We start from the raw sequence: 10,224 nt of genomic DNA on the forward strand, positions 1-10,224 counted from the left end.
CCCGGGTCTCCTGCATTGGCAGGCAGGTTTTTCTCCTGCTGAGCCACCTGGGAAGCCCATTCAACTACACCCTGAGTGATTTAGAAACAGAAGATCTGGACATTCCCGGTAGTACAGTGGATGGGAGTCCACCTACCAGTGCAGGGGACACGGGTTCAATCCCCGGTCCAGGAAGATTGCACATGTCACGGAGAAACCAAGCCGGTGTGCCAGAACTACTGCCCCAACACTCTGGAGCCCGTGAGCTGCAAGTACTGGGCTTTTGTGCTGCAGCTGCTGAAGTCCATGTGCCTAGACCCTGTGCTCCGCAACAAGGGAAGCCACAGCATGGAGAGTAGTTCTTGCTCCCTGCAAGTAGAGAAAGCTTCTCTACAGCAGCCAAGACCCAGCACAACCAAAAAAACAAAATAAATAAGTAAATGTATTATTAAAAAAGAAAAGAAATAGAAGATCTGAACACACCAATGATGAGAAAGGTTATTAATTAAAACCAGTAATCGGAAACCTCCCAACATACAGTAGAAACGAACACAACACTGTAAAGCAACTATACTCCAATAAAAAACAATTAAAAAAATAAAACTAGACCTTTCTCTCAATAGAGAAAGATCTAGTACCAGATACCTTCCCCAGTGAATTCTACAAACACTTAAAGAAGAATTAACACCAATTTTTCTCAAACACTTCCAAAAAATAGGAGGAAACACTACCAAACTCATTTTATGAGGTCAGCATTACTCTGATATCAAAGCCAGACAAGGAGGGACTTCCCTGGTGGTCCAGTGGTCCAGACTTCTCCTTCCAATGCAGGGGATGCAGGTTCAATCTCTGGTCAGAGAGCTAAGATCCCACATGCCAACCAAAGAAACCAAACATTCGGCAGAAGCAATATTGTAACAAATTCAACAAAGACTTTGCAAATTATCCACATCAAAAAATCTACAAAAAGAGAAGCCAGACAAGGAAATGACAGGAAAAGAAAATCACGGGTGTAACCCTTGTCAGGCGTGCCAACCCTCCGCCACCCACTACCCCACTATCCCATACAGTTGAAAATCTCAAATACCTTCAGGCTGCTCAAAAACTTAGCTACGAATAGCCTACTGTTGACCAGAAACCTTACCAAAAACACAGGGTTGATCAATGCATAGTGTGAATGTTATGCATATTATATACTGTATTCTTATAATAGAAGAAGCTAGAGAAATGAAAATGTTATTAAGAAAGGCTTAAGGAAGAGAAAATGCATTTATGGTACTGACTGTGTGAACACCTTAAAGTTACATCATCTGTTTATGAAATGAATGGTCCATCTGCCAGTATACCATCAATGCTGCTTTGTTTTGTATAAAACACTCTAGATGTTACATGTGTTACTAACACTTGACATCAAAAAGGAAAAGATAATGTGAAAATGGAATCGCACTTATTTACAGATATAACAATTCAGGCCTTGATAATGAAGAAGCCACAGTATGCTTTACGGTCACCTAGTGTGATCAGTGTGATTGCTTTATGGTAGTTCAGCCTATACACTAATGAATGAATCATTATAGCATTTTTATGGCTCACAGTATTACAGTCCTGTTAATACAGTATTGGAAACATTGTTATATTTTTAAATTAATTTATTGATTTATTGTGGCTGTGCTGGGTCTTGGCTGCTGCTCAGGCTTTTCTCTAGTTGTGGTGAGCAGGGGCTGATCTCTGGTTTTGGCGAGCAGGCTTCTCACTGTGACAGCTTCTCTTGCTGTGGAGCACGGGCTCTAGGCACACGGGCTCCAGTAGTTGCAGCTGCCAGGCTCTAGAGCACCGACTCAACACTTGTGGCTTAGTTACTTAGTTGCTCTAAGGCATGTGGGATCTTCCCAGACCAGGGATCGAACCCGTGTCTCCTGCATTAACGGCTAGATTCTTTATCACTGAGCCACCAGGAAAGCCTGGTTATAATTTTTAAAAACCTTTCACTTGTGATGATAGCTGATAGGCAGTTTCTCAAATTATGAGAGAGAGAGGCATACTGTACAGGAATGTAATTCTTTGAAACCAAAGTTGTAAAACAGTAAGAAAACCAACATGCTATTAATTTTATATGAAATATCACTCAGTTTACGTAAGGATGACTGCTGCTAAGTCACTTCAGTCATGTCCAACTCTGTGCGACCCCACAGATGGCAGCCCACCAGGCTCCCCCATCCCTGGGATTCTCCAAGCAAGAACACTGGAGTGGGCTACCATTTCCTTCTCCAATGTATGAAAGTGAAAAGTGAAAGTGAAGTCACTCAGTCGTGTCCGACTCTTGGCGATCCCATGGACTACAGCCTACCAGGCTCCTCTGTCCATGGGATTTCCCAGGCAAGAGGACTGGAGTGGGGTGCCATTGCCTTCTCCAGTAAGGATGACTAGCATCTACATATGTTTTATGCATTCATAACATACCTAAATTTTTCTTTCTTTTTCTTTGTTATTTCTGCTGCTGCTGCTAAGTTGCTTCAGTCATGCCCGACTCTGTGCTACCCCACAGACTGCAGCCCAACAGGCTCCCCCATCCCTGGGATTCTCCAGGCAAGAACACTGGAGTGGGTTGCCATTTCCTTCTCCAATGCATGAAAGTGAAAAGTGAAAAGTGAATGTGAAGTCACTCAGTCGTGTCCGATTCCCAGCAACCCCATGGACTGCAGCCCACCAGGCTCCTCTGTCCATGGAATTCTCCAGGCAAGAATACTGGAATGGGTTGCCATTTCCTTCTCCAGGGGATCTTCTCGACCCAAGGATCAAACCCTGGTCTCTTGAACTGCAGGCAGAGATTTTTTACCATCTGAGCCCCCAGAGAAGCCCTGCTAAAGTTCCAATATATTTATTGAAAACAAACTGGAGAGGGAATGGCCAGGACAGGAAGTAGGAAGACTTTGAGTTCACCTCCTCCCACAGGCACCAAGATCACAGCAATTCACAGAGCAACTGTTGATGAGGAAGACTGGAATCTAACACAAAAGATCTACCACAACCAAAGACAGAAAAAAGGGACTTCCCTGGTGGCCCCCGTAGTAAAGAATCCCCCTGTCAATGCAGGAGACATGGATTCAATCCCTGGTCCAGGAAGATCCCACATGCCTCAGGGCAACCAAGCCCATGTGCCGCAACCACCAAGCCCACGCCCTAGAGCCTGTGAGCCGCAACCGCGGAGTTCACGTGCTGTAACTACTGAAGCCCGCACATTCTAAAGCCATGCACAGCAATAAGAATAAATAAAAGCACAATCCTATTGCCCATGCACAGCAATAAGAATAAATAAAAGCACAGTCCTATTTAAGGACAAAAAGAAGAAACCACAATGAGATGGCTAGGAGGGCTGGAAACACAGTATAGCTAAGTCCCACGTCCCACACCCCCAGGTGGGTGACCCGCAAACAGGAGAAGAACTACCATCGCAGAAGTTCTCCCCAAGGAGCAAAGGGTTTAAGCCCCACACTGGGTTCCCCAGGACAGGGGTCCTTCACCAAGAAGACAAGCCCCCAGAACATTTGGCCTTAAAGGTCAGCAGGGCTCACTTCTGGGAGACGCACAGGGAAACAGCCTCCACTCTTACAGGGTGCACACAGAACCTCACTCATCCCAGGATCCAGGGCAGAAGCAGGAATGTGGAAGGAGCCTGGGTCGGCCCCACCTGCTGATCTTGGAGGGCCTCCCTGAGAGGCAGGAGGGCCTCCCTGAGAGGCAGGAGGCCCTGGGGACGCAGACACTGGCATGGCCATTTGGGGGGAGCCCATTCTGCCACATCGACACTGGTGCCAGCAGGCGGCATTCCTGTTCATTCTGCTACCCTTTTAGCTCTGAGCTGACCTGCACCAGAATGGGGAACCAGAACGCTCAGGTCAAGCGTCTAACCAGGCCCTAATACAGCCCCACCCAGCAGCAGGCGGGGTGCATGAAGACTCTCTGAGCTCACAGCCACCTGGGACCTGGCCCTGCCCCCGGAGGGCCCATGGCACACCAAGTCAATGGCACCAATCCAGGGAACCACCGGGCCCCACAGCCAGCCGTCCAGGCCCAGCACCACCCACTAGCAGGCTAGCACCAGCTCCAGGAGCTGTCCTCACGCACCGGTGAGTGAACATCAGCCCCACAACCACCACAGCCCAACAGCGGGCCACGCCAAGAGCCAGTCCAACCACGAGAGGCCAGCACCAGACCCAGGAGGCCTTGGGCCCCTTAACCAGCCCCCTTGGGATCCCGCCCCACCCATCAGCTTTGGGAGATGAGGATCCTGCAGCTCCAACTGTGTGAGGAACCGCCCCCCCTTTTCAGCAGGCTGACACCAACTCCGGGACCCCAGGGCCCTGCAGCCAGAGACCCTGGGCCCCACCCCCCAACAGGCCAAGAGCAGCTCCGAGGCACTGGACCCCTCAGCCAGCCACATCAGGAGCCAGCCCTGTGCGCCAGCAGGGTGACACAAGGTCCGGAGCTCCCAGCGCTGCAACCACCCACACCTGAGCCTGGCTCTGCGCACAGCGGGCCAGCAGTAGCCCCAGGACACCCCAGGGCTCCACAGTCAGCGACCTCATGACCCAACCCCATGCACCAGTAGTCAGCAGCCACCACATAAAGCCACCAACCAGACCAGGGGCCAGCCACACTGGCCAAAACACCTCACACCTGTCAGAAGGACTGTTTTCCAAAAGATAAGAAGTGTGTTGGTGAGGATGTAGAAAAAGGAAACTCTCATACACTTGGTGGGAATGTAAACTGGAATATAAACTATGGAAAATAGTAATGGAGATTCATCAAAAAATTAGAACTAAAGCTACCATGTAATCCAGCAAATCCACTGTTGGTTATATATACAAAGAAAACAAAAACATTAATCAAAAAAGATAAATGTACCTCTATATTTATTTGCAGCATTCTTTACAGTAGTCAAAATATGGACGCAACCTAAATGTCCATCAACAGATGAATGGATAAAGACAACATCACACACACACACACACATACATACATATATGTAATGGAATACTCCTCAACCATAAAAAAGAATGAAATCTTGCTATTTGCAACATGGATGGACCTAGAGGATGTATTATGCTAAGTGAAGTAAGTCAGATAGAAAAAGACAAATGCTATATGATTTTACGTATAGGTAGAATCAAAAACAAAACACATGAACCAACCAAATCAAACAGCAGTCCTTCCAGTGAACACCCAGGACTGATTTCCTTTAGGATGGACTGGTTGGATCTCCTTGCAGTCCAAGGGACTCTCAAGAGTCTTCTCCAACACCACAGTTCAAAAGCATCAATTCTTCTGCGCTCAGCTTTCTTTACAGCCCTGGGGTGTCCTGGGGCTACTGCTGGCCCACTGTGCACACAGCCAGGCTCAGGTGTGGGTGGTTGCAGTGCTGGGAGCTCCGGACCTTGTGTCAGCCTGCTGGTGCACAGGGCCGGCTCCTGACGTGGCTGGCTGAGGGGTCCAGAAAACAAAACAGGGTTGCCAGAGGGAGGGGCAAGGGAGATAGAGACTTCCGGTCGCAAAATAAATGAGTCATAGAAGTGAAATGTGCAGTGTGGGGACTGTAGTCAGCAACTAAGGAATATCTCTGCATGGTGACGTATTTGTAACCAGACATCATGGTGATCAGTTTGAAATGTATAGAAATATCAAATTGCTATGTAACAGAAACAAACACAGTATTGTAGGCCAAACACACTTCAAAAACCAACAGACAAATAAACTTATAGAAAAAGAGATCAGTTTTGTGGTTACCAGAGGTGGAGGGTGGAAGGAAGGGGTGTTGGATGAAGGCGACCAAAGGTACGAACTCCCAATCGTAAGATAAATAAGTACTAGTGACATAATGTACAACATGGTAAATATAATTAACACTATTATATGTTATATCAGTTCAGTTCAGTTCATTCACTCAGTCGTGTGCAACTCTTCACGACCCCGTGAACCGCAGCACACCAGGCCTCCCTGTCCATCACCAACTCCCGGAGTTTACTCAAACTCATGTCCATTGAGTCGGTGATGCCATCCAACCATCTCATCCTCTGTCGTCATCCCCTTCTCCTCCTGCCTTCAATCTTTCCCAACATCGGGGTCTTTTCAAATGAGTCAGCTCTTCACATCAGGTGGCCAAATTATTGGAGCTTCAGCTTCAACATCAGTCCTTCCAATGAACACCCAGGACTGATTTCCTTTAGGATGGACTGGTTGGATCTCCTTGCAGTCCAAGGGACTCTCAAGAGTCTTCTCCAACACCACAGTTCAAAAACATCAATTCTTCTGTGCTCAGCTTTCTTTATAGTCCAAATCTCACATCCATACATGACTACTGGAAAAACCATAGCCTTGACTAGACTGACATTTGCTGGCAAAGTAATGTCTCTGCTTTTTAATATGCTGTCTAGGTTGGTCATAACTTTCCTTCCAAGGAGTAAGCATCTTAATTTCATGGCTGGAATCACCATCTGCAGTGATTTTGGAGCCCAAAAAACATCAGCCACTGTTTCCTCATCTATTTTCCATGAAGGATGGGACCAGATGCCATGATCTTAGTTTTCTGAATGTTGAGCTTTAAGCCAACTTTTTCACTCTCCTCTTTCACTTTCATCAGAGGCTCTTTAGTTTTTCTTCACTTTCTGCCATAAGGCAAATTGTTTCGAGTACTTTACCTAATACCCAGAAACTATTCCGTTTTCCTTCTAGTTTCTGAGCCAGGAGTTCTCTTCAGCCTTGTGTGTGCGCTGAGCTTTGCTCCCTCTCATCCCTCTGGGTGGTTCTTTCCCTGCCTCGGATGGTTTCCCCACATGCCCATGTAGGACTCTACCCTCACATTCTAGTTGTTTCTTCTCCCTTGACCCCCAAGTCCACCTCCTCAATTTGAGGTCAGCTGGGCTCCTCCTCCTCATCCTCCCTGGCCACAGCCTGGAAACTCTCTCCAGGCAGTAAACTGGTGTTTGAAGGGCTCATCTCGTATATTCTCTATCCTTCTGAGATCATTGGTTTTCACTGCTTGAAATTCAAAATCTTAAAAACCCACTGTTGTACCTATTTTGTCCAACTTTTCCTTTGTTTCAGGTGTTTGTGTAGAGGGGTGGGGGCAGAAATCCCATCTCTATCACTTTCTTTGAGACTCCTCAGTGCAGGGGATTCCCTGGTGGTCCAGTGGTTCAGACTCTGCCCTTCCATTGCAGGAGGTACAGGCTCAATCCCTGGTTGGGGAGCTCAATGTGGCCAAAACTAAAAAAATAAAATAAGAAATAAAGTCTTCTCATTACACATAAATACATACTCTTTAAGCCACTTTTCAACTTCCTGTCATGTGCAATAGGGAAAAAAATACTCAGACAAATACAGCTACCCATCTTCAACTGTTTCATTCCACTTTGTTAAAATGTCTTCAGTCATGTCAACTGAAGATTCACCCAGGCAACCAAAAATCTGTTTTAAATGTCAATACTTCTAGCAAGAGTGAAGAGCTATCAGCTCTTCCTCATATGAATGTAAATGGTTTCTGACTGCCTCCCACCTGATAGCTGCCGAAGATTAGCCAAACCGAAAACAGAAAGTTGGTGTGTGGGGGTAAGAAAAGAAATGGTCTGAAATTTGGAGAGGGAATAGAGTAAACTTTGGGAGAAAAACACACCTGGGTGGGAAGAAGGAAGAGCTTTGTTCTGTGCAGGAACATTGATGAAAAATATTTAAAAGGAGAGCCCCAACATGCCCAATTATTAGGCTCCATCATATGAACCTGCCATTTTGTAGGTCAGAAGATAAGCTATTGGACTTCCCTGGTAGTCCAATGGTTAAGACTTTGCCCTTCCAATGCAGGGAACACAGGTTTGACCCCTAGTTGGAGAACTAAGATCCCACATGCTACGTGTCACACCCCAAAAAATAATAATAAGATAAGCTATCAGTAATGCTGTATTGTGCAACAAAATACTTATTTCAAAACTTTGCAATGAGCAGACTGGCTAGCTGCTCCCAGGATGGAAAACAAAGGCTGGTACAGTTTAGCCATCCTGTGAGCCACTTTATTTAGTTATTCCCCCATGGTTCTGACATGGGGATAAAGGCATCAGGTGGACAGAAGAACTCCCATGGAGCCTGGGGCAAAGCTGGGAAAGGTGGTCAAGGGGTGCATTTGTGCTGAGACCTGAGTGTCAGAAAGGAGCCAGCCATGCATAAACCTTTCAGGCAAATGGGATGGAAAGAAGGGTATGCGCTGCATGGGACAGAGAACGATGATGTGCCTGGAGCAATGGGGACAGTCAGTGCCGATTAACTGAAGAGCCAAGATAAGACTTCACATTTTATTCTCAGAGACATCAGACATCACCAGGAGTAACTAAGTCCCATGGTTTGCCCTCTTTCAAAAATAACTCCATGACCTGATTAAGTAAGACATTCCCTAACTAGGAAATTAACTCTGTATTCCTCATGCCCCTATTACATATGACCTGATATTTAAGGTTGGGTGAATATGAGACTTCATTTCAGAAACAGAAATATGCTCCCAAGTTGGAAAATAGCTCTCTTAGTTTAAATAAAGCAGAGAGAAAGACCCTCCTCTTCCTAGAATATGTTGCTGTTTAATGATCTATGAGACAGAGGCCAAACTTGACCATGGGCTCTTAAAAGATGAGAGCATGTGGACTTGCCTGGGGGCACAGTGGATAAGAATTCGCCTGCCAATGCAGGGGACATGGGTTTGATCCCTGATCCAGGAAGATTCCCCATGCCTCGGAGCAATTAAGCCCGTGGGCCACAACTACTGAGCCTGCGCTCTGGGAGCCCGCATGCCACAACTCCTGAAGCCCCTGTCCACAGCAAGAGAAGCCACCACAATGAGAAGCCCTCATACTGCCACCAAGAGTAGCCCCCACTCGTCGCAACTAGAGAAAACCCAAGCAACGCAGCAAAGACCCAGGGCAACCAAATATAAATAAATAAAATTTTTTAAAAAAAGATGAGAGAGACAATGTGTGTGTGTCAAACATTCTAGCAGAGAAACAGAATTTCAGAGAGAGTGCAGTCATGCACTGAGCAGATAACACCGCTCCGTTTCTTCTTTCTGTTCATTTCTGAGAAGAGGAAGCTGCCTTATTGCACCACACTCCTAAACTGCAGTATTAAGGGGGGTATTCTATCTGCATCAGAAAGATCAGGTACCACAAGGACCACACTGATGACTTGTCTTCTCTAAAAGCCATTCAGATCTTCCCACATCAGCGCCCTCAACATTTCAAGATCACTTGACATTTCGGGCCTTAAGTACAAGGTCAAAGTCGGTAGACAAAATTCTGGTATAATTCCAGGCTAGAGAAAATAGGAAAGAATTCTCATTTCATTTTAAGAAGACAGCACACACAGGGAGCTGTATTCAATATCCTGTGATAAACCATAATGAAAAAGAATATATATATATCACCAACTCACTTTGCTATAGAACAGAAATTAATTCAACACTGTAAATCAACGATACTTCAATAAAATAAAATTTTTAAATGGTAATTTTGGGAAGCAATGGAGATGTTAACTAACTGCTGTGGTTATTGTTTTACCATATACACAAGGATCAAATCATCACGTTGCAACCTTAAAATTACACCATGCCATGTAATCAATTATATCTCATTAAAGCTGGAAAAAAATGAAAACACTACCATCTGGGAACTGTTTAAAAATACCTCATAAATATTTAGAGTTAACACAAAATAAATTTGCACATTATATAGAAAGTGACAACTTTGAAACAAGAAGCAATGAAAACTAACGAAAGCATTAGACAAAAATATTTAGTCTAACACAGATGTAGAGAACAAATTTATGGGTACCAAGGTGGGGGAGGGGGGCCGAACTGGAAGGTTGGCAATGACATATATATACTATTATGTATAAAATAGATAGCTAATGAGAACCTACTGATTATCACAGGGAACTCTACTCAGTGCTCTAAGATGACCCAAATGGGAAGGAAATCTAAAAAACAGAGGGGATATATGTATATATATAGCTGATTCATTTTGCTATGTAGCAGAAACTAACACAACATTGTACAGTGGTTATATTTCAGTAAAAATTACTTTAAATAAAAAATAGTCTAACATAATTTTTAACTAATGAAAATTAATTTTTAAATGTCTAAGCTGAAGCTGAAGTTAAAGAAATTATAAAAAGCTTTTAAAAATTCAAGGAAAGAAGGAATTAATAAAAAAG

The sequence above is a fragment of the Ovis canadensis genome, chromosome 17, assembly GCF_042477335.2.
Source record: "Ovis canadensis isolate MfBH-ARS-UI-01 breed Bighorn chromosome 17, ARS-UI_OviCan_v2, whole genome shotgun sequence".
Classification (NCBI taxonomy): Eukaryota; Metazoa; Chordata; class Mammalia; order Artiodactyla; family Bovidae; genus Ovis; species Ovis canadensis.